Here is a 23476-nt window from a genome sequence, read left to right as displayed (position 1 = left end):
CGGATGCACCAATCAACCAAAGAGATTTTGATTTTGACTAATCACTCCCAACTCCCAAGTACCTTGTTTTTGTCATCGTTGGATTTTTCAAGAGAGAAGTGTGTCGAGGAGTTGAGTGGGCATAATTACTGTAATTATTACATATACGACGCTACTGCTGTTAAATTACATGTGTATCCAGTTGACTAACTATACCAACCAGCTACTTGGCTTTCAGTTTCCTTGATACCTATTAACTAAATAGTATTGAGTGGGCGGTGGTGGTGGACATGGAAAATTGCTCATGAACCAGTGGCAATTTTTGTAACTGAATTATTGAAGGAATGTCCATGTCCAAAAAGTAATGCTTTTGGATACACATATGCTGCCCATAATTTTCTCGTTATATCATTGTCACGAGTGGTGTCACCGATTGTTAGAGATGAATAATCACTTACTTATGTATTCGTCACATTCAAACTTTCTATATCCTTCGTACATATCATTACAAACAGTTGTTCACTAATATTTATTTAATTTTGAAATTTGATCCAAACTTTGACATAAGCTGATGCCCACTAATGACGACGAGGGGTTTCCTTCGGACGTTTGATGGAGAGAATGATTGATCATTGTCGGGCTAAATATGTACATGTGATGAGATGAGAAGCGTCTTAGGTATTTATTGTAAGGTCAGAGGTCAGGAAATTTCAGTTAGAAAAAGAGGTCAGAGTAATAACTTTAAATTCATAGATTGAACAATGCCTTCTTTTTAAGTACGTAAATATGTAGGATAATATATAACTAGTAAAAGTTCATTGTTAGAAATCTGGTATAGTCAAATAGGTATTGATTTCTCGGTATTAAAGTTATCACTGGCTGGTGTTAAAATTATACCGGTCCATAAAAATTTGCTGCCAAAATGGTAAAACTTTAATACCGAGCTATTACTACAACATATTACTTATCAATACCACTTTGATGGAGTCGTACATACATGAATACCACTTTGTATTAGTTTAATACTGGATTTCTAAAAGTGTTTGTACTACAGAATACTATATTTTGTTGTATTGCGCAATAGTTCCACGTCATAGAAAATCTTTCACTTTACATCACACTAAAAATAAAATCCACTTGAACCTCGTCATTAATGAGATGAATGAAGAAGGAATTTTTACGAGATTCTCAAATCCCTTCATTCAACAAGAAGCCAACAAGGAGCATGGCCTAACTGCATAACAACCTTTTTTACCTTTTCCTCTCCTCCTCTGTCGTCAAAAAGTAGCCAAACCCATAAAATTTGAGATCTTGTAACAAACAGTCCTTATTTTCAACTTTGTTGAGCCCAACTGCCAAGGTGGAGGTGGAAGCACGTCTTTAAGATTTGAACATGAACATCGCCCATAAAAACTATCGGGCTCAAAAGATGAGGATAAGAGGCGACAGACAAACTTTAGTGTGGTATTCAATCCGAAGAAGGAGAGCGAGAATGGGCTTGTGTAATGTGTACGTGTACCAAAAAAGATACAGGCATCACACACAAATGAAAGACGATTACATGGCCACCGGTCAAGCTCAATGCTTGGTCAATAGCGCTTTGTAGTCGTCGTTTTATAGAAAGGAGCAGGACTCCTAAACTGAAACCTTTTAGGGGAAGACGCACTCAAGAGATAAATAACAAGTGAAAAGAGATGATTCATCGCATTCATTCAACATAAGCCAACCCAGCTCAGGTTGAGTTTATAGCCAACAACGTACATACAAAACTGTGTACACGGCTTTCTCAACTTGTATCCGCATTTCCTCCTTTCCTTTTTCCTCCCAAGCAGCAGCTATGAAAGTGTGTAGCACTTGTCCCTAATTTTTTGATACGATACAAGATTCGCTATGCCAAGAAGCCAACATTTTTTTATCAGCAAGGTGGATCCGACCGTACATACATATAAAAATAAAGGTGGGACGGACCTGGCGCCAGACAGGTAAGGAAGTTTGGCCAAGTTGAGTTAAACCTTAACATCCTCGGTCGCAGCATGCTACACATAAATCATGTGAAGAAACTGGACGACCGGATATCATTTTTATTTCTAATGTTTATCCAATACAAATGATGTGCCATGTGAGTCATTTGGTCCGAAAAATGTGGGAAATTAAGTTGATTTACGGGATAGCCGCTCAGTTCCTGAAACACTTGGCAAAATTCAAATTAGAAGTGTAGTACAGTGCGTGGAGCGTGTATGTACGAAACAATTTAATAAAGGGTGCCTCGTGATGGTTATGATGATGAAGATTTGGTCAAAATTACGTGTCTGGTGTGGTATTACTCAATTCCCAGAATTAATGAAGTGCCCTTTCCTCTCTCTCTCTCTCTTCCAGAGAAAATCCATCGTTTATGTCTCCCGGATTTGGATTGGATGTCTTAAAAGATATTCACTAAAGTAAAGCAATGAAATGAGGTATAGCTTAAGTTGTAACTGCACACACATAAACCCAAAAATCCACCTACAAGTTAAGGTACTTCCCCTCTCACTCTAACATTATTACAGTTCTTACTTCTTCTTCTTTACCCGTGGCGTGGGATAAGTAAGTATCCAGAGACCGGAAAGAAGTGACACAGTAAAAGTTGGGAGGTAGGCGAGCGAGCCGTGGATACCGTAAAGGTAAAAGTGACGCTCGTAGTACTATAGGTACATACATGCCCATACTTAACTTGGCTAGAGGAGCTGTTGGGCAAGATTTTTTGTCACTTGGCTTGACTTCGAGGAAGAACAGTATTTTATGAAATATTATCCATAGCTTTAGTGGAGCAGTAGAGATTCCACTACGTCCACCAACCAACCAACCGGTGATTTACCTCCTTTATCCTGCGTTTTTCGGCCAAAAAGTAAATGGGAGGTAGACGTTACGAATGCGAGTAAAACTACCTTTTACATTATGACCCAACATACATACATGGGTTGCATATGTACTACAAGTGAAGACCTGTGGTTCTTACTACTCCTTACTTTTGCTACCTTACGTCATACTCACCAAGAAGGAACGATCATCTCATAATGCCACGCAACATCTAGAGACTATTACTTACATGGCATTACCGGCTCACTCACTCCGAGTATGTAGCAACTTGTACTTACTGAGAGAAAAGGACGTTAAAAAGAAATATATTTTTCGGATTTTGGACCAGTTGGTGAGTTTTGCAGAGGTGATTTAATGGGGTGGTATGTATGTACATGTGTGTTACGTATGTCCAGTGCTGCACACGGCTGGCCAGGGCTGCTGCTGCTGGTGTAAAATAAAGTATGTACCTATATACCAAAACGATGCAATGAACAGGGAGGAATGGAAGGGAGGAATGGATGTTAAAAATTATGTGACATTTTCCAGAATTTTAGGAAAAAATGGTGGTCCTAGAGTCATCGCCTCATGTTGCGGCTGCTTGTTTCTTCTGCTCTCCTAGTTCAATGAGCACACAAATAGATGGGTCATTTTTAGATTTGTCCTCTCTGTGAAATATTCTTTAAACTCACGACTCGGAAATTTTCCAATCAATTTTTGCTTTTTACCAGACACATTACCGGCCTCTCTCTCTCTCTCCGCCTAACCTACATACATTGTGGGGGAAATCATGACCATGTCAACTAATAATATATGGCGGTCATGTGTGCTTGCAAAATCAACTCATTTCATCTTGGCTTTTGTAGTTTGTTCCATGAAATGGACAAACAGGAGCAAGTTGGCCAGTTTCATTTCATGCTCATGTTGATACAGAAAGACTAAAATGAAAGTAAAGGACAGGAAATATAGAGCAGAATGAGAAGGAGAGAGGAAGGTGGGTGGGTGGTTGGTTGGGTCGTGGAATGGCGTGCCGGACGGACAGAGATAGAGTCTGGTTCGAGAAATATATATCGAGAAATGGTTCTGGTGGTTGCTTGTCCATTTGGGGCGAGGAGGAATAATACTGGAAATGAAGCAAGGTATTTGGTTTGGTAAAGTTGGATTGCTTCAGCTTTTGCTGCTCCTCGTTCGAAAGGATGAGTGCCCACTAGTGATAACGACACGACAGCAGTCAGTTCGCTCACTATGTGTCAAAACTTCCCATTCCTGCGCGACAACCAAGCTCAAAGTCATCTACAAATTCTCCGCACAAAAACTCGACCAAGTAAACCGTCCAGAATTGGTCGTTCAGACCAAGGAGGTGGAAGAGGTGTGAAATCATTCCTTCTTTTTTTGGGGACGCATACATACCACATATAAATACGTATCTGATTGTAGGTACACTGTTATGTATGTAAAGTGGTGACAAGTTTTTAAGTTATGAAACTTGTTTATGCAGAATAAAGTTTATGAACTTTCTGTTTGAGGCAAGTTGCGTAATAATGGTTTTGCGAATACTTATATCAAGTAATACAATTAAGATCTGTCTGCCTGTATATTTTCATGGAAATGTAAACAGGCTAATATGTACATACTTATGTAATCGCGGAACGACGACGAAACAAAGGTATTCTGTCGGATCGTATTATTACAATTACAGGCAGAAAACAGGCAGTTTTTGTAGAGGCAGGAAAGCTTTCACCATTCCACACTTATGGCGACTCTGTACTTTCACCCTGGCTGAAATGTAAGAGATTATTGGATTGGGGGAGGGCTGGGGTGGCGATGAGAGTAATCTGTTAAGTAGCACGGAGTACCAGGTGCGACATGCCATGCAGTTTGTCTCACCTCACCTTCTTGTTAGGAGACTCGAGAAGCAGGAGGTTTTCTCTCACCAGGAGAGTGTATCCTGCGACGAGAGGCTGCAATCCTGTGAAGTGAACACTACCACCTCCACCAGGAGAGAGGAAACTTCATCCAATTAATACCACACCGACTCTTGCTGCTGCTTGTGCCGTATATAAATAGACCACCACCTTCCTAAAACTAGTTGGTCCATAGGATGACGCGAGGAGGACTACTACAACCTGGTCACTTAATACTAACTATTTGTCTTCTTGTCGAGTCCAGGTTGTCGCCGTCTCTGGAGAATTTCTGCTCCCTTGTCTCTATTTCACTTCACTTTCACCTGCTTTCCCTCACTTATCTTTGCAATGGGCGTCCTGGTTCCTTTACTCTAGAGAACGACTGATTAGATAATGGTTCTGATTAGGAAAAAATATAAGTATTTCTCGATGTTAGTAAAAAAAATCTAATGCTAATTTCATTATCTTAATGAATACAATTTTTCTTAAATACGCATTTTTAGCCAAATGTTGAACTTAATTTAGCAGTAAATCCCACCCACTCATTTATCAAACCGAGTCCTCGCACCGTGGCGAAATAATAAAGTATTAGGAGCAGCAGTAGAAACAAAAGTGGAAACAGCGATAGATCACATTGTACGGAAAAGATCAAACTTTTCGCATCAACAGTGCTCAACTGTTAGTATTACAATACACACACAAGTTCAGGACCACGGGCGGAGGGAGTTCTCTAATATAAAACCATACCATCATACCTGTACACTTTCTCAATCAAATCAGACAAATGCCTTCTACGCCTTCTCAACAACCCGTACTTTCTCCAGTCCAATTCCAATTGAATCTTCTTTGTTCATCCATCTCTCGCTCGCTCTCTCTCTTTACCTGTTTACTTTACGATACTCTGTGTCGAACAGAGAAGAACACACGTTTCTGCTCCCACCTTCTTATTACCTGACTGATCTCTACTCTCCTGGAACTTTCACTCACTATGTAGCATCACCACCATTAACGTGGTGGAGGTATACGTATACTTTCTACATACATATTTGCCCTCGCCCCCAACCTACTTTCCCCCTAAGCCTGATTATACTTTGAAAGTACTTTCTTCGATTACTTGTTCTTCCTGCTATGATGCCAAATGTCTCGTTTGGATCCTTCCATTTTGAAGACGACATGAAAATGAGGCAAAAACAAATAAATTGGAATAATGTTGCTGTAATTGATTTCGAACACTAATTTAGAAAATAATACCATTTCTGGGCTAACTTTTCATACCAGATGGTAAATAAGAAAATGTAATTCTGTTTCACTCTCTCTCCTCGTAGGAGTAACTAATGCCTAAAACTACAAGAGAACCAATCTCATCGAAGGTTCTTTATTCAGTGGAATTATGCGGTGGATGGTTGTTCTTTTCAACTGTTCGCCCCCATCTTCTTCTTCTTATTTATCGATCCTTCCTCTAATTGGGGAAATGCAGGTAAAAGAGAAAGACAGATGGTGAAACGAAATGGCTAGTTTACCTTTTCGTATCGGAAATAGCAACTTCCTGTTTGATCTCTGTTTCGTTGCGTGGAGAGAGAAGAAGGAGATAAACTAACTCTCAGCAGCCGCATCCCACTCACTCACCAACCAACCACCACTGCCCCCTCAATTCATCTCGACTTATGTAACTCGCCCTCCCTTTTCCTCGGATGCCAGTAATAGTTTATTTTTCTCATTAACTTTTCACGATAATGTTCAGAGAATGGTAAGTAACAACTAATTCCAAATGTAAAGAAAGCAGGATTTATCTCAAATGCGATGATTTATGAATCTGCAGTCTGATTTTCGAGGAAAAGTAATAAATCAGTGTAAACCAGGAGCAGCAGCAGTCACCTGTTTTACCTGATTTACTATGGAGGAAAATCTGTCTGCCTAATTTTATTTTACCATCTACTCCTCCGCTCTAGTAGGTTTACTCGGAATATTAATTTATTAGAGTAGCGAAATCTCGGCCAGAGTGGCAGAGAGGAAGAGAGGTGAGTAAAGTAAAGGTATGCGCACATTTCCTTCTCCATTTTCTCTCTCAGCATAATTGCAAGATTACATTATTGGAAGAACAAGGTTCAACTTAAAGCGAGCACCTTCTCTTTATTCGCTTATTCTTTCTCCTCTCTCTCCATTCACCGATGTAGTACTTTCCTTCCTTCCAAAGTGAGAGAGCAGCGAGAGAGGCGGAGGGAGAGATTAAGGAGCGGTGCAGGTGTTGCACTTAGGAAGGAAAGGTGTTAAAATGTTAAAGGGCAGAGGGAGACGAAGGTATTATTACTTTGGAGGAGTTAACGAGTTAAAACCTTACTTCGCATTAACCCATTTTCCTCAGGTCGAACCCATTCCGACCTTCTTGCCACGAAGAGCCAGGTGATTTTCTCGCCTTTCTCCACTCTTCTTCCTCCTTCCTCGAGAAAAAGGAATAAAATGGGGAAAGCGACCAGTTAATTACGACGGGGCACCCGTGGATCAAGTAAAATATGAAATGTCTCGCCAGTTCCGTCATCACGGAGGAAGAAGCAAAGTCCAAAAGTCATCATCATCATGATCATCACAAACCAGGCAGGGTGCTGCAGTATATAAGGCTAACGTGGTACTAATAATACTTCAACAGCCAACGATCAACATCACCCAAACATTTCGCATCAGTCAACCCACTCACAAAAGACGAGTTTGAACAGTTCTTCTGCGAGTGAGTGAGAGTAGCTTTACTACTTTCACTACTACGTGAATGGTGCTGTCTGTCTTTACGAGTTGGTTAGTTGTAGTAGTGTAGTCGTACCTGCCATGAAGTGGGGGGTGCAACCACACTTATTCGCCCATCGTCTCATCCCAAGATTCTTAACTGTCACGAATTACAGTACGGATTTCTGCTTACAAGATCTCAGTATTAAACTGATCACAAAATATTTGTATCATACTCTTCCTAGTTGAGAGATGATGTTATTCCTCTACGCATACCTGCATCCATCCATCCCTCAGCTTGACTTAACTTGAGTCACGTTCTCCTCATTTCAGTCCTGCTTGGCCTGGCCCGGTGTTGGTGAAGTGGAGTGAAAGTTGGCTCTCAACAATTGACGTTGACTTGGCTCATTCATTCACAAAATCCAATAAAGCTGCCTTGACTTGAGAAGAAAGGTAGCATAGACGAGGAGGAGATGGTTGGTGGCAGTTGTAGTAGTGGTCGTGGTGGTAAAGTAGTAAGATCCTCTCGCGTAGGTGCATGGGTAGTTTGTAAGAAGAAAAAGTATTATGAACCCTCTTTGTACCCAGAGGAATATCCATCTAACAAATGTCACGCAATAATAAGCGGGATGGATGCATTTCTCAAGGAGGTTGGCTGCTGCTACTTGCTTGTTTGTTGATTCGTGGTACAACTTTTTTGGAAAAGAAATTTCTTTATCACCAACCATATTCATATTCTGAATTGATTAATAGCGGAATTTTTTCCCTGCCCGGTCCGTAAATGATGAGAGGAAGTACGTACGTATGCGAGAATTATACAGTTAGGCGAATGAGGACTCGTGAATTAGAGTCATCACCTTTACTTTCACCCACTTCATCCCAGCCTGTCAGACCGTCTCCTTGGTGGAGGAGAAGAAGTTGAAGAAGAGGAGAAGAAGAAAAGTGAGAGGAGGAAAGTCGAAGTTGGGCATAAGTGGCTGTTCAGTCAGACTACCTCCTCACCTTTCCTTTTACTTTCACCTTTCTCCCTCTCTCTCTTGCTAAAAGGCTTCACGATTGAGTGAAGTCAAGTGTCTGACTCAAGTGCAGTAACTATTACTTACGACCCTTATCAATCAATGTTTCCCTCTCGACTCCATTTTAATTTTTCATTTTTTTCTCCCACTTTCATTCATTTCAGTTCAGCCCATTTTCTCTTCACCTTCACCAAAAGTCAGAAATTCGTGTCATTCAGGGTATGAGTGGAGAGGAGGGAAAAAAGTTGTATGCATGGAAAATGATACTTGGATTTGTAATCTGTTTTCCATTTGTTCAACACACATACATACATACTTAAATAAAGTTAAAATTTTGTATTTCCAGTACTATTTTTTGGTAATATTGCTGAAATAAGGTAAAAATTAACAAATAGTTCTTTACGTGAATTTGTAATGCTGAAAAATGAACAGTTTAGTAATTAATTAGTTCACGTGCATTGACATGTATTTAGCTTTTTCATTTGAAAGAACATTCATCAAATTAATTCTACAGATTTACTTTCTTTATTTTTCGCTGGGTTTGGTAGTACACAGAGCCCTCCTGCCTGGGCTCACCTCCTCCACCCTGTAAATCTCAACGGCTCGGCTGTAAGTTACAAGGGAGCGAGAACCACCTTTCCAAGCTCCTGTGCCAGACAGATATTGAACAGAGTTGATTGATGAGACTTGGAGAAAGTTGAGCCTTTCAGGGCTTTCTCTCTCACTTGACTACTTCTCCGTCCAAATGAAATGTAATGCGATCCTTCCCATGCAAAGTATTCGTGCCTCGCCTTGGTCGCATTATACGTAAGGACGTAGGTGTAGTAGGAGAAGAAGATTGGAGATGTGATGAGGTCAACTGAAGGTCTCTGAATTTTGAGTGAAAACGCACCAACTAGAGCGTGGAGGTGAATATGTATGTGTACAGCAATTTAAACGAGCAGTTCACCCGACCCAGATAGAAATTGGTGCAAAGTGTCGCGGTGGTAGTGAAATTACAGATTTTCCAACAACACGTACACATACATATCTACAACCCCTGCTAAATAACATGCTGCGTGCTGTATGTACAGGTCGAAAAAGTTGAAAACACCACGAAATCACATCCCTTTCTGTGAAGACATACAATTTATTTCATTATGCAATATTTCCACCGAGTTTAGTACCGATACGCATGTTATATTCGGTTAGTTGAGCCAGCCAGTTGACAGAACTGACAGACAATGCGACTTAATTGATGACTATATGCAATGCACCGAGTGTGCAACAGCAACTTTGGGCTGCTGCTGCCTACTGTACTTTCATTTCATCTCCATCAATGAGCCAATGAATGAATAGGACATCGTTAGCCAAGCCAACTAACTACCAAGCCACCCACCCACCCACCTTTTCTTTTGCACGATTTGCTACGCCACGGAACTGATTGTATTCCATCCAGCAGAGGTAAAAGGGATTTATTCAGAATTTCGGATGGATGGGATTGAGGGGACGACCGAGGCCACGTGCGGTGATATAAGTCAGCGAGTTGAGGTCGATTAAATACGGTTGAGTGAACAGATTTCGAACGAGCCAAATAACCAACCAGTCCAGGTTGCTCTTGAATTAAAGGAAAGAGAGAGAGAGGTAAATTTTGGCAGCAGTACAACACAACCAACAACCTCCATTAAATTAAATGCAACAAGAACAACGGGCCATGCAATGTATGATGTTGTATTGGTGGGAATGTTGTGAGAGAAGGTCGCAATTTTTGGTTTGGACATACTCATTACTGCTCCTCATTATATTCTGTGGTACGGGTCACTTTATTTATGCTGATTTGGACGGAAAATTGTATGTAATGAGTTCTGGCACTATTTAAATGGAGAGAATTTCAGTTAAAAAAATGCATACTACATAAATATTAATTCTTATTATCAAATTTTTCGTATTTGATAATGAATTGCAGATCAAAATATAACAAATAGAGCTAAATCTTTCCTCGCTTTCCACTAAAATCTCTGTGTAATCCAATCATTAATTATTCCTTTCTTTTGTATTCCAGGTAAGAAAACGTCCCACAAAAGAGATGCTATATTTCCTGCTGTGACTAGTCTTCGAGATGCTCAAATGCAGAATATATTTGGTAACTTATTAATGTTTATACGTCCAGATTAAAGAGAAAGTTTGTTGGTTGTTGCCTCCTTTTCCGCGATAATAATCATGACGTCAAGCTATTGATACACAATTGGAAGGTCACCCTGAACAGACTTATGCACTGATAAGAAAGGAAGGTGAATGCCTTTGCCGCTTTGTTTTCGAGAACTTGTCGCCAACTGGCAGTTGCATGCATGACACCTTTTTAAAGCGGCACGCGAAGGAATTCAGTATGCGGAGAGATGCGGAATTACAAAGCAATTAAATTTGTAGTTCGAAATATAATTGGAAATTATATTCCGAGCCAAGGTGTAATTTTACCTATTGTCGTTAGTCCTTGTAAATTGATAGCTAGACCAAAAGTGTCCAAAATGTGTATTTATTACGTCCAATGGAACCATCTTCATTAAATCCTAACGACAACTAACATCAATTACAGGCGTTTGTCAAATTAGTGATTTTGAAACCTATACTTTTCCTTGTTGGTCGGTTTGCTTGGCGTAAATTGTGGTGGATGGAGGTCTTGTGAGAATTAATTAGAGCTAATTGCCACCATTCATCTTCGTTATGTAAAAAGTACATATTCCACCTTGACTACAAATTGGCTCGTTTGGATCGGGTGAGTTGGTCCAAATTGCCAAATTGAAATTTGAGTTGGGCTCGTTAATGACAGCGAAGAAATATGTACACCTACCCGATTTTTTCGCAGTTTCAAGCTGTTTTCATGAACTAAATATGATCCGTTGTCTCTAGACCACAAGGCAATTATTTAAGAAAAAATTGTCGCCGTCATTATACAAGTCCTCGTAAAACTAAATGTTGGTATTTATCTGCTGAAGATAATCAACTTTTAATCAATCCTCAGAGTGCAATCCAGCAAATTAGCCTTATACCTATTTACAAAATATTACATTTATGTCTTGCTGTTGGTCCTTTTCCAACTCACAATGGAGATCTCCCAACGTATGCTTTCCAATTTTGACCAAATTAGTGTCAATCAATCCCAAATTTAATTAGTATGAAATTTTCAAAAGGCACAATCTGCCAATGTGCAGATTTGGCAGAGATATTTGCATCAAAAGAGGAGGAAACGTGCAGGAAATTAGGAAAGTATAAAATTTGTAAACCTAAGGTCCAAATCTGAGAGCGTACGTTGAGAGACCTCCATTATCAGACAAGCTAAAGTTTGCAATTGAAGTTTACATTCGGGAAATTTATCCTGCCAGTTATTTGGCTGCTTCTCCAATGTTTTGAAATGGATGAAATGAAGGAGATGAAGAAAATGTTTTGTCACTGTCGCTGTCGCATCGCTCTGAAAACAAGTGGAGGTAGTTAGCGTGTGAGAGAGGAGCATGTAGCATAGCGTCCTAAGTGGCATCGGAGGAGAGGTGTTGATTTAGAATTCATTCAGGTAGTAAGCATTTGTGCATCCTGGATTCTCCCGTGATTCAGGAAGAGCAGAAGAAGGAACGGAAAAAAAGAACAGTTGGAGCTATTTTTGTCCTTGTCTTGTCTCACTTGTTTTGTGAGAAGGGTTAAAAAGAGGGATAAAAAGCGGAGAGAGAGAGAAGCATCTGTGGAATTACATCTTTTACTCACTCGCATATTTACCTAAATACTTTGTAAGCATTAGTTGGTTGTTCGTTGTTGGTGAGGCATTGCATAGGTGGGTATTTAATATGTATAATAATGGGCCAAAAATTGTGGCAGGCTAGCTAAACAAGTTTGCCCCCGGCTGTGAAATCCCATGCCTCATTCTAATCCAAGTTAGTTTAAAAGATCGACATCAACCTCATGGCGAATATTTCATTGGTCTCTCACAATTTTCACGGTTCTGGTTCACCCGAGATTTCCAAGGCGCCTTGTTGCCTAACATACATATTTTTACACGTACAGCGTATGTACGTATGTGAATTGTGAACTAGTGAGAAGCAGATGTGGATTTGAATGTGATGGTTGATCACCTATTTCGATTCTTTATTTTACGAGTGAAAAGACTTTGTGTGTATTTATGGTACTGGTTTCTGTGTTATTCTGCATGGGGGATGGATGGATGGATAAAGTTAAAAGTTGCCTTCCTTCTCCACCTTTTATGTTGTGAGCAATAATATCACCAACCGAACCAACCAAGATGAATGAAAGCTTGTTTTTCGTAACTAATTGCGGCCTACTTTTATCAAATATTTTGCAGCATTTGATTTTCTTGAGCAACATGGCACACATACATTTTTATATAAAATACGTAAACCGTATGCTCCCCATTTAAGTGTACTGCTATTTTTCGCAGATATATAATACTTTTAATCCTCGTCCTGTTTTAGAATCCAAAATTTTTCACAACTCAAGCCAAGAAAATAAGAGAGGAAGGTGAGCTTTTAGTTTGAGACTGCCGGAATTCGGAAACACATTTTACTCTTAGCAAAGTTTTTCTCTTGTGTGTGTGTATTTATGTGCGTGGCAGGCAGGCAGGCAGGCAAGGTGGAGGATGGAGGAAATGTGTTTATTTCAGGTTTAATCCACATTTTTCTGTCCCGAATTTCGTTTGCCCGTGCTTTTCTGTCCCGGTGAGAGCCGTGTAAAATCTAGATTTCCTGTGCTACTAAAACTTATACCAGAGGCAAAAAAAGTTTTCTTCTGTCTGACACAAACCGGAAGAGAGACGCACACGTTGACGTTGTGGACTTGTCCGGGGTTCAGTTTACGATAGGGAAAGTGTTTCTTTGATTTTACATTAAAAACATATTCGACAAAAATGCACGAGGCATTTACTACCTGAGAAGTTTGATAATTAAAAAAACTCTAAACTTTAGGCAACTTTGGCTAAAAAGTGTTTTCGGTTTTTTCTTGGTGTATTTACATAGCCTGATTTGAGACTATGTGTTTATTAGAATTTAATAAAACACATTTGCATTTCAATTTCCCATGCTAAATATTAAAAATTTACAGGAACCTATAGCGTGTTTCTAATAAATGCGTGATTACATAATTTTACGATGCTGGTTACGTATTTAGGGAATGCACAATGGAAGGCATGTGAATGGTGCGACTCTGGTAATTGGCACACTGCAACAAGAAATGCCGTAAAGTCATACCAACTTTTGTTGACTTTTCCTTCATTTCAGACACAGGGTGCCCAGGTTTGGCAGGCTGTGGGGTTTGTAGCGCAAACAAAATTGACATCTTTAAAACTTTTAAGACCAACCGCATAGCTGTGATGGTTTGTGTGCAAAAATTTGCGCAAAAGGCCTGCTGGTTAGTAAACTGCCTGCGACTGGATATATACCGAAAAAGAAAATTTGTTTATTTGTCTTATCAAAAATTTTACGATGATTATAGCTCATTTAAGCGAAAATGTCGGTTTATGTTTTACTTCCAAGTATTATTATTATGATGAGCTAGAAACATTTGCCAAATGGGTCTTGAATTTGCGGAGGCTAAAAATGTAAAAACCAAAAGACAAAGTGCAAAGGATCCTGCTACACAGCGTCACCATTTCCGAATGAAAATTAACCTTGATTTGTTTTTCACCTTGTTTAACATTTGCAGAAAAACACATTAGCTCACAATAGACAATGGTCCATTGACTTGGCTAAAAATTCGCAAGACAAGGCAGACATTCAAGGACATGTTGCAACTTAATCTACCTTTTGTTTTCTTTGTCCAAGTAATAAAACGACGTGATTTAATGTGTCTCTTATCGCTGCGTATAAAGAAATACGTACCTTGTCAACAATACGTAGGTAATTTAAGACCAGCACTTTTGATTATTATTGTCCTACCGATATATATGTATGTATACCTATTCGACTAAGGTTGCCAGGTGGGTCGTCTACACATTTTCGGATGATGATGTAACTCACTATTTCGAGACATGAGAGACACTCCGACTCCAGAATTACATACGTCAGATTTTACAACTCTCTAGAACGTATTAAAACATCCATCAAACTAATATCCACTTATGTACAACCTATATAAATGTAAACTGCCTTAGGTATTTAGGAGGATGGATAAGTGCTGTTAACAAAAGAGAAAGTCGTCTGAATAGACGGAGAGATAAATTTTACCATGTATTGTCATTCAATCCGACCCTGTTTTTCTGTGGTGCATTACATAACATAACGGTTCCACAATCCAGTGATGATGATAAATTTGGGAATTTGATGACCATGCGGTGATTATGACGAGTAGAAGATGAATTGCCTGGCTGAAGGATTGTTGAATGGGAATAAAAACTTATAATAGAAATCAGAAAGGGCAAACGGCAGGTAAGATGAGATGCTACAAATATTAGCCATGAAAATAATAATAACAGACACATTATTTATAAGCAATGTGATTCACGTAATATCAAATGATGATGATTGAGAGGTATAATTTCGAATTAGAGATCTTTCCACCGCTTATTTCTTGGTAAAGCGTGCGTGGGTGAATTTGTTTTGATAATCCAATTTATTATTCCCTTGATGCATTTTAGGACCCCGCTAATTTTAGCCATGTCGTCAAGTATGTTCCAAAAATATGACAAATCTTTATCTTTAGAGTGACCAATGTGCGTCAGGTCGCAAAAGTGGTTTGAAGAATGAGGACGCTACCAAAATGTATGGGCTGGTGATTGTTGGTTTTGGAAGATCAGGGCATGAGGGCAGAATTGTATATGCTGTTCACTTTTCACTCAACAAGATCCAATATCAATAATAATATATGAAGATAATACCTCATGTGAGTTCACAAAGCAGTGGACCATGTCAAACTCGGCAAGTGGAAGCAGGCAGGCAGGCCGACCGACGGACCGTGTGCAATGCTTACCTACTCACCCACCCTCCCGCTAATCTTTAGAATTTGAGCGCAGTGAGATTAATTGACAGAGAAATAGTGTTTTCCTACCCAGTGAAAAACGCTTTCAGGTTGTGGAAGGGGATTCAAAAGAGGAACACAATAGGCATTAGGTCGGCTGTCGTATTTTTCCTTCATTTTTAGGGTGGAGGGTTCACAGGAAGGAAGTAAATGAAGGGAGGGGAAAGTAGGGGACTTATTTTATATCCGCTCCTCCGATGTGCGTATGTACGTATGTATGTTTGTAGGTAGTCAAAAGTGTGTGCTGCGTTGCACCAAAAAACCACCTTTCCGAATTTCTATTTCGAGGTAAAGTATTACGAAAATGAAAATATTTCCCACCAATTATCGCCTAAATATCGTTTACATAACATTCTGCAATGAATTTGCGGTAATGGTTTCATTTAGAAAAGGTAAATGGTCTGTTTCTACCCACATTGTGCACCTACGCGGCGTCCTTTGGATGAATGGACCCCTACTATCACAACAGGAGGGGACTGTTTTAATGATGATGATGGGATCTCTTAGGAAACTTTCGAGTTTCGAGGACTACGTACGTACGTAGCTTCCATATTCAATTATTCTCCTGCATGCATGTGTTGTGCTGATTGCACTATTGCGTATGTACGTACGTACGACTGGACCTCTGGTGCTGTGGGAGAGAGAGAGGAAAGTTTAGTTTATCTCACTTTTACATCACCAAATGGGTAGAATTGGAATTGGATGATTGTGCCGATGGAAATTGAAATGCTACCACTTGGATGCGATGTTGATGGTGGTTGGTTGGTTGGTATTTTGGTCGTGTTAATGATTTCCTAGTTTTGTGGGGGATCTGGTCATTATTGAGTTTTGAAAGTATCTAGTGTATAGTAAATGTGCGTTGTAGTGTTTTGTTGAAAGTCAGTTAAAGGTGCTGCATATATGTAACTAAACTAACAATGGAGGTCTCCCAGCGTATGATCGCCGATATTGACCAAACTATGTAGTGTCAATCAATCACAAATATAATTAGTATGAAATTTATAAAAGACATGATCCGCCAAAAGTTCGACAAATTTTGCACTTTCTAAATTTACTGTGCTTGTTCTCCTCTTGGGATGCAAATATCTCCACCAAACCTGAGGATTGGCCTCAAATTTCATACTAGTAAGTTTGCCATCGATTGACACTCTTTTGCTCAAAATCTGAGAGCATACGCAGGGAGACATCCATTAAAGTATATACTTTTTGAATAAATATCAATTTTTTTGCTAAATTGATCAAGTAGAATTACGACCTACTATTCAACACACTGATTGTTATTAAGTAAGTATATTACATTATTACACTTTCATGTCCATCAACTCAATAATGGATGTTTCAAGTGGACACTCCATCTTCATTCAACCTGTCCATCAACAATAACAAGCACTACAATTTAATACCCTAAACATAATGCTTCTGCATCATTTCAAAAATATTCCCAGGATGAAGGCTCCTATTTAATTCATATATATGTCCAACACAACCCTGCGAAACAAAATTCTGGGTATAATCACCCAATGCAAATCACTCTTCATGATCAAATAACATGAAAATGAGACTTTTTATCCCATACATCATCATTCTTTCATTCTGGTCGTCGTCACTCTCCACGCGTTTGTTTGTTAGGTCTGTCGGGTCAAATGGAATACTACTCCGTAGTAAATTAATCCAACACTCACACAGCGACCCAACAACACTTGTTTGTTACAAGAATATTGATCACTTGTCCAAAAGTATCTGATAACTTTTCACCAAACTAAGTAACATCACAACTGGGGGATAAACTCTAAGCAAATTTTAATCAAGTAACAAACTTTTAACCATGTCAAGTTTTATCGGTGACATTGACCGATTAGAAGACCAACACTTGCAACAGAATATTATCAACGCGTTTATTATACTTTTTCATTCCACATGCTGCCTCCTCTCAATATTGAAACTTTCTCTCCATAAAATTTTTACGAAGTCGGTTTGTGTGTAAAAATATAAGTTTTTCACACGCCGTAAAAAAAGCGAAATAATTACAGATTTTAATTCATGATAAACCTGTAAACTCGGGTTGGTTTATACGTATAAAAAGCGAATTAGAAGCTCCAATCCAACAGTACCTTCTCAAGTAGTAGTAAATACCCGGCTAAAAGCAATTACCGTCAAGTCAACACCAACATCAACATGAACACTCCTCCTCCTCCGCCCGCCGCCCGTAGTATCCAGCTCAATAATAAAAAGTGGGCGAAAAAGAGGAGAAAGAATGTGAAAGAGAAAGTTTCATACCAAACTCGGGAGGAAAAAGAAAGTAGTAAAAATCGTTACTTAAGGTAGCGTGGTAGTAAAAAGTGCCGTGCTATATATGAGATCCTTTCACGTTACAAGATAACAATGTAATTATCCGGGTTGAATGGGCCCGTCAATGTCAATGCAACAAACAGTGTTCATCTACTAATAGTCAACAGAGTCAAGAACACGGCTCTTTTTCTTTGTCCATACGTCCCATTTTTTTCCATGGGAGTCTTCTTCTCATCTTGGCAGGACACGTATTTGACCAAGTGCATCATCATCAAGGATACAAAATATTAAAGTCGTCTGACATACATTAAGCAGGATAAATTTTTGGGTTCACCCTGTTTTTTTATTACGTTTGAGTAAAAAGAGGACAAACTTGTGTGATTCGATGAGAGGAGAGGAGAGAAAAGTAACATTTTTGTGGTTTTTGCCTCCCCTTTGCAAATGTTGATTTCGATATAAACGTGTTCGAGGTATTAGCAGTTAACCGTGGTACTGCTAACCAAACTGCATCCGACGAGCACTAACATGCACGTATACAGTCCAGTACCGATAGGGTTGATATATTGGGTTTGTTATTGCACATCTAAAAATGTTTAATGCCCAATCCACCCAATACCACCAACAACCAAGCACCTTGGTAGTTGCACCCTTTACTTGTGTGGTGTTACCTTATGTCGACGTGGTCGTCATTTCTTCTGCCGGGTTGGTAGATTATGTCTTTGGGAAGTGAAAGCTTTTACGACAGCTTTCATCAGTTAGTTGGACTTACACTACGGGATTTTTATGATGGAGAAATTCCTGCGGTATTAAGCATTATATTGTACTGTGGTCGGGTTGGGGTGCAGACTCTCACGTTTTATTTGTCCACCCAAACTCGAACCATATTCAATTTGACATTTTATACCACCTTAAAGAGTGCCTTCTTCTTTTTGGTCTTGGCTTGCTTTCCGAGTGTGGGTGGTGGGTTCGATGGCGATGAACTTCTTGCTCCTTTATAGGAAAATCCGCCAGTCCGGTTCATGTCATATTTTTATGAGGAATGAAATTGGCTGGCTGGTGGTGCTGGTGAACATCTCTTCTCTCCTCAAGCCTCCTGTCGTGTCGTGCACACACCTGGCAAAGGATATAAAGTTGAGTTAAGATCACACATTTTACGTTTAGGTCGTGTCCAGTTGGTGTCAGATTTGGGTGGGGTGTGAGACAGTTGTTACCTCACCTACTACTACGACGAGATAGACTCGCTGGTCAGATTTATTAGGAGGACGAGATTTTTCCTGGGTATGAGACAGATAGCAGATTTTTATTAAAATTTGGGTACTGGTAATACGTATCAGTCTGATATATGTAAGACTAGAGTAAATGGCAGTGGATATCTGTACTTTTTAGGATTGTGATGATGTGTTTATGATGACGTGTATTTGAGTGGTTTATGCAAATTAGAGTTTTTTCATCTTCCTTGGTAAGAAATGCGATCAAAATTGTTACAAAATTTGTATAAAAAATTGAAATGCTAAAATTTACAGTTAATACTTTGACTAGAACAAATTGTAATGCAGAGTTTTGCCTCGGAATATTTAGTATAAGGAAGTATCACCACAAAACAAGTGCAAGGTTTTCCTGTGCTATAATTTACTTTTAGATTTAGGTGTGTTGAACTGCTTGGTAAGTTGGTGGTCGCATCTGGCGTTCCTTCTCTGATTTGACCATCTTGTCCGCTGTCCCCACTTTCCCTACAAATTCCTGTCCATCTCTGGACGGGGAGGAGGTTCGTTCGGTCAGTTTCCCACTTTCCCTAATGTATTCAACCCCAAATGAAATACGCAAAATGAGAAACGGATCCAATTTGGGAATTTCATATTTGAAAGAAAATCTCCTCCTCGGACCGTGGTCTGGTCTGGTCCAAAAGTCAGAATCACACTCTTCATAAGTCACATTCACGTCGAGGCTGGCGAGCGGCTCGTTATGAGGGGACAGTCTGTCACTCTGACACAAAAGTACTTTCTTAAGGTAATTTTCTCTCCGGAAGGGAAATTGAAACCACAAATCGATATCACACATCTTAAATCTCACCTCTGGCTCCAAGTACAAAAAAGAAATGCAATATCGCTCTTTTTATGAATTGAAGGTTTTTTTATGTATTTCTCCAATTTGATTCAACTTTGAGACAAGCGGGACATTTTTTACGTTTTGGTAAATTTGACAACTTGTCGTGGTCTGTGGGAGGAAGGAGGTCAGACAATTTATCTGGATGATTTTCTGATTTGGTATACATTACGCGAAATCGAATCCTAATGCAATTGCAATTTTATTGTCGGTCGGCCATAATCGAGCTTGTCCAGTCATCAGATGTGGGAGATTTAGTCATTTTACCGGCACTCGTAGATAGGGAGCAGACTAATGGCGACACAAGTCATCGCGTCTGATGGTAGGCCAGATGGGATCATGTCATTTCATCATTTTTCTCATGGTCGCTCTTTGCGCGGAGGAAAAATGAGTATTTATCCGGAAGTAAATTCGACAGGATTTTTACGCATTACAAATATGCTTGCAAAAATTGTAATATTTGTTGCAAATTTGTCTTTGCACACGGCACTCGCTAATTACCCCACGAACAACATGTATATCTACATAGGCGAGGAGGCCAAGTGGGAGATTTTCTAGTTAAAACCAACCCCAAACTTTTATAGGCACATGCAATCTCCCTTTTACCGACGAGACAAGATCTTTCAATCTGCACAAGGGGAGTGGATCTAGAACGGGATCTGGGAAATTTCTCCATGCAGTCACCTGACCCAACATGCCCAGCAACCTTTACTTACTCTTTCCCATCATCCTCCAACCAAGCTCATCTCCTCTTCTGTTCTGGTTTATCCGACCAACTAGCAGTCGTGGGGATAGATAAGGTGTGTTCGTTAGCTTAGTTTCAGGTTAAGACTGCACTAAACTAAAATGGTTTCTTCTTTGCTTTGCTCTCTCAGCACAAATCTACACCCAATCCAACATTTGCTTTCTCTCCGTGCTGCTGCTGCTCTCTTCATCTCAGGTTTATTGATGATTTAGTAAGATAATATAACGTCAAGTCAGTCAACGTTGTGTGTGGTGATGAGATTCTCTCCCTCTCCCCGCTTGGCTGCTTTCCATATTCGTCCGAAACAGAAGAAACGTTCACCGTCGCGTACAAAGGAGGTCTCCCAGAGTATGCTCTCTGATTTGACCAAATTAGTGTTAATCGGTCACAAATTTAATTAATAGGAAATTTTCTAAAGATGCGATCTCCCAAGGCCCAAGTTTGGCAGGAATATTTGCATCCGAAGAGGAGAAAACGCACCCGAAAGTTAATAAATTTTACATTTTACTGTGAGCTTTCTCCTCTTCGGGTGCAAATATCTCGGCCAAACCTGCGTATTGAGCGATTGTGTGCCTTGCATATTTCATATTAATTAAAGTTATGATCGATTGAGATAATTTTGCTCAAAATCTGAGAGCATACGCTGGGAGACCTCCGCTGTTAGATATATCCGTATGTATAACGGCATTAATTGAGAAAGACGATTATTTGCAGGATTTGCACTGTTTGCCCATTCATGCTTCATACAGTGTAACGCATAAACGATTAAATGAACTTTGCCGTCTTTGTCTTTCTGCTTAAAGTGAAGGGAAAGGTGAAATCACCACCATCTCGGCGAGTGAAGGGGGAAAGCAATATCGTGGAGTAATACATACATAATAATAAATATGGAGGGTGAAGGTAAGTTAGTTGTGTGCAGTAGTGATGCACTTCAAGTCGCATGCAATATAAGACGCTTGGGTAAATATTTGCCAACAGATTTGAGAATGGCATAGTAAGTAATAGGGACAGGCAGAATGGTGAATGGGCACGAAGGTGAAAGTCACAATATTTTTCAACGGTTTGTATAGAATTGAAGGAAAATTGATACAAAGTGCAGAGTACAAATTGAAGAAGCTGATATTACACAATTACACAAAAGGTGGATCAGGCAGGGATTTATCCTTTGTGTACATACGTTCTCTGCTTGGGATCTAATATGTTTAGTTGCGGATAACTTTTTCCGCGTGTTGTGCACTAATTACTAACAAAAGTTTGTTCTTGGTTTAGTTGGATTTACAAATACCAACGGGATAATTGGAACACAAAAACTATTCGCCGGTACATACATACACTCTACAAAATCCGGTGACAAACGTGACTAAACGACTATGCGTTGTTACCGTTTCGGTGGTAGATGCAATAGGCTTTCACCTAGCTAGTGGTGGGTGCTGTTACCACGTGGTGATCCGAGCTGTGACATCTTATCTTATCACCATCCGGTAAAATCAGGTATACCTACTTGTCGGTGATAATCCGGTAGTAAAATTTCTTAGAGTGCAGCCACATATGCCACCACCGATGCTATTACGAGTAAAAGTCACAAGAGAGAAATGCTTCCTCCAGTATTGCACAATTCCGCCTTGTTTGTCTGAATTCAGCCGTAATGCATATGCCCACCTTTTATTGAAAATGTTTTTATTTCCATCAGGCCTCGTGTAAAAAAATCGGCTGCCAAACTGAAAAATTACTGTACATCAAGTCAACAGAAAGCATTTTACACTTTCGACTATTTCCTTACTTACGTGTTGCCAGACTCGAAACACCAGCAGCACCACCACCTGCAAAAATACTTACCTCCTCCTGCCCGTATTGACTTTGACTGACGAGGAAAAACAGTAAAGCGAAATATGCAGCTGTGACATTATGAGCAAAGCAACTGGAACTCGAGGAAAGCAGGCGATGACGAATTTGAAAATTCGAATGAGCACAACACGTCTTGAGTTCTGGGTGTGAGTTGAATATCAATTTTTTACACCTTTCCCTTCTAATGCGACCGAGCAGCCAGGCAGGCAGTACATGAAGTTATGTATGTTCGTACAAGAACGGGCTGGATAAAATTCTTTGGAGAAGGACGAGCGAAGGAGACAAATACATGGTTTGCTATTGTTTCCAGTTTACTTTGTGACCATGTTTGCCAATTGGACGGAATTGTTGTTTTGCTCGTTCCTCGTGCTGAATGATTATTGTCGAGCAGTATACACACTTTATTTCACACGTCGTATGTAGTTGCGGAAAAATATTGGTGTAAATACATCGTATTATTGGGGGTTGGTTGAGATGGGTTAATAAATATGTTACACATACATCAACTATGTGTTACGAAATCAATTACATGATTAATTAACTCATCGTAACATAATGGGCAAAGTTGTAAAGGTGAGAAGCCGTTCCATTCAATTTATAACTTCTTAACGACTTAATGGTTTTGATGTTGGGTTGGATAGTGATTAAAATAAGGTGAAAGTCAAGAAGAGTCAAATCTCCAGAGTCGTGTTTCATCATCAAAAGTTTCCCTCAAGTTTCACTTTCTCAACCCCTGCGGAATCTTAATTCTCTTTGTTCTATCAATTAGGAAAGTTGCGCCGGGGAAATTAGGACGGTGGGCATAATGCATAATAATTTTTGCATAATCATTTGCAAAAAAAAAGAAATCTTACCAAATTGCAAAAATACTGTTTGAAAAATGGCAAAAATAATGGGGAAAGAATTTCACCAGGGTCTCAGGAATTCTAGTTTTATGTACGTTCTCACATGGACAATTTCTTTTAGCAAGGTGAAGCCTGTTCCTACATATATAGAACTTCGATATACAATACGGGAGATAATTGGAATGGGATAGTTAGCTATGTGCCCTGAAT

The 23476-nt window shown here is 39.6% G+C and overlaps 1 protein-coding gene and 3 long non-coding RNA genes across 15 annotated transcripts in view; all 4 read left to right on the top strand.

Moving 5' to 3' along the window:
* Positions 1-23476, top strand: part of LOC110858478 (zinc finger protein 1) — a 139526-nt gene that overhangs the window by 19399 nt on the left and 96651 nt on the right. The gene's annotated exons all lie outside the window — the stretch shown is intronic.
* LOC118438417 lies at positions 949-8753 on the top strand. Of its 5 annotated transcripts, XR_004836777.1 has the most exons (7): positions 949-2435; positions 2526-2639; positions 2776-3166; positions 3231-3276; positions 3364-7016; positions 7081-8119; positions 8187-8753. It is a non-coding gene; the product is annotated as an uncharacterized LOC118438417 (long non-coding RNA). The 5 variants fall into 5 exon arrangements; XR_004836775.1 differs by having other exon boundaries at positions 2526-3166; XR_004836776.1 differs by having other exon boundaries at positions 949-2639.
* On the top strand, positions 8939-16673 carry LOC118438415. 3 transcript variants are annotated; one of them, XR_004836769.1, is made up of 8 exons: positions 8943-10239; positions 10491-10571; positions 14129-14322; positions 14395-14510; positions 14577-14850; positions 15125-15605; positions 15667-15727; positions 15827-16673. It is a non-coding gene; the product is annotated as an uncharacterized LOC118438415 (long non-coding RNA). The 3 variants fall into 3 exon arrangements; XR_004836770.1 differs by having other exon boundaries at positions 8939-10239; positions 14585-15605; XR_004836768.1 differs by having other exon boundaries at positions 8941-10239; positions 14577-15605.
* On the top strand, positions 19548-22946 carry LOC118438416. Of its 3 annotated transcripts, none has more exons than XR_004836772.1 (4): positions 19548-20631; positions 20707-21476; positions 21555-22067; positions 22267-22946. It is a non-coding gene; the product is annotated as an uncharacterized LOC118438416 (long non-coding RNA). The 3 variants fall into 3 exon arrangements; XR_004836773.1 differs by having other exon boundaries at positions 20707-21745; positions 21846-22067; XR_004836771.1 differs by having other exon boundaries at positions 20707-22067.

Source organism: Folsomia candida, unplaced genomic scaffold (genome assembly GCF_002217175.1).
Source record: "Folsomia candida strain VU population unplaced genomic scaffold, ASM221717v1 Fcan01_Sc021, whole genome shotgun sequence".
Lineage (NCBI taxonomy): Eukaryota > Metazoa > Arthropoda > Collembola > Entomobryomorpha > Isotomidae > Folsomia > Folsomia candida.
The sequence above is the reverse complement of the archived record's forward strand: the minus strand, read 5'-3'. Positions and strand labels throughout refer to the sequence as shown.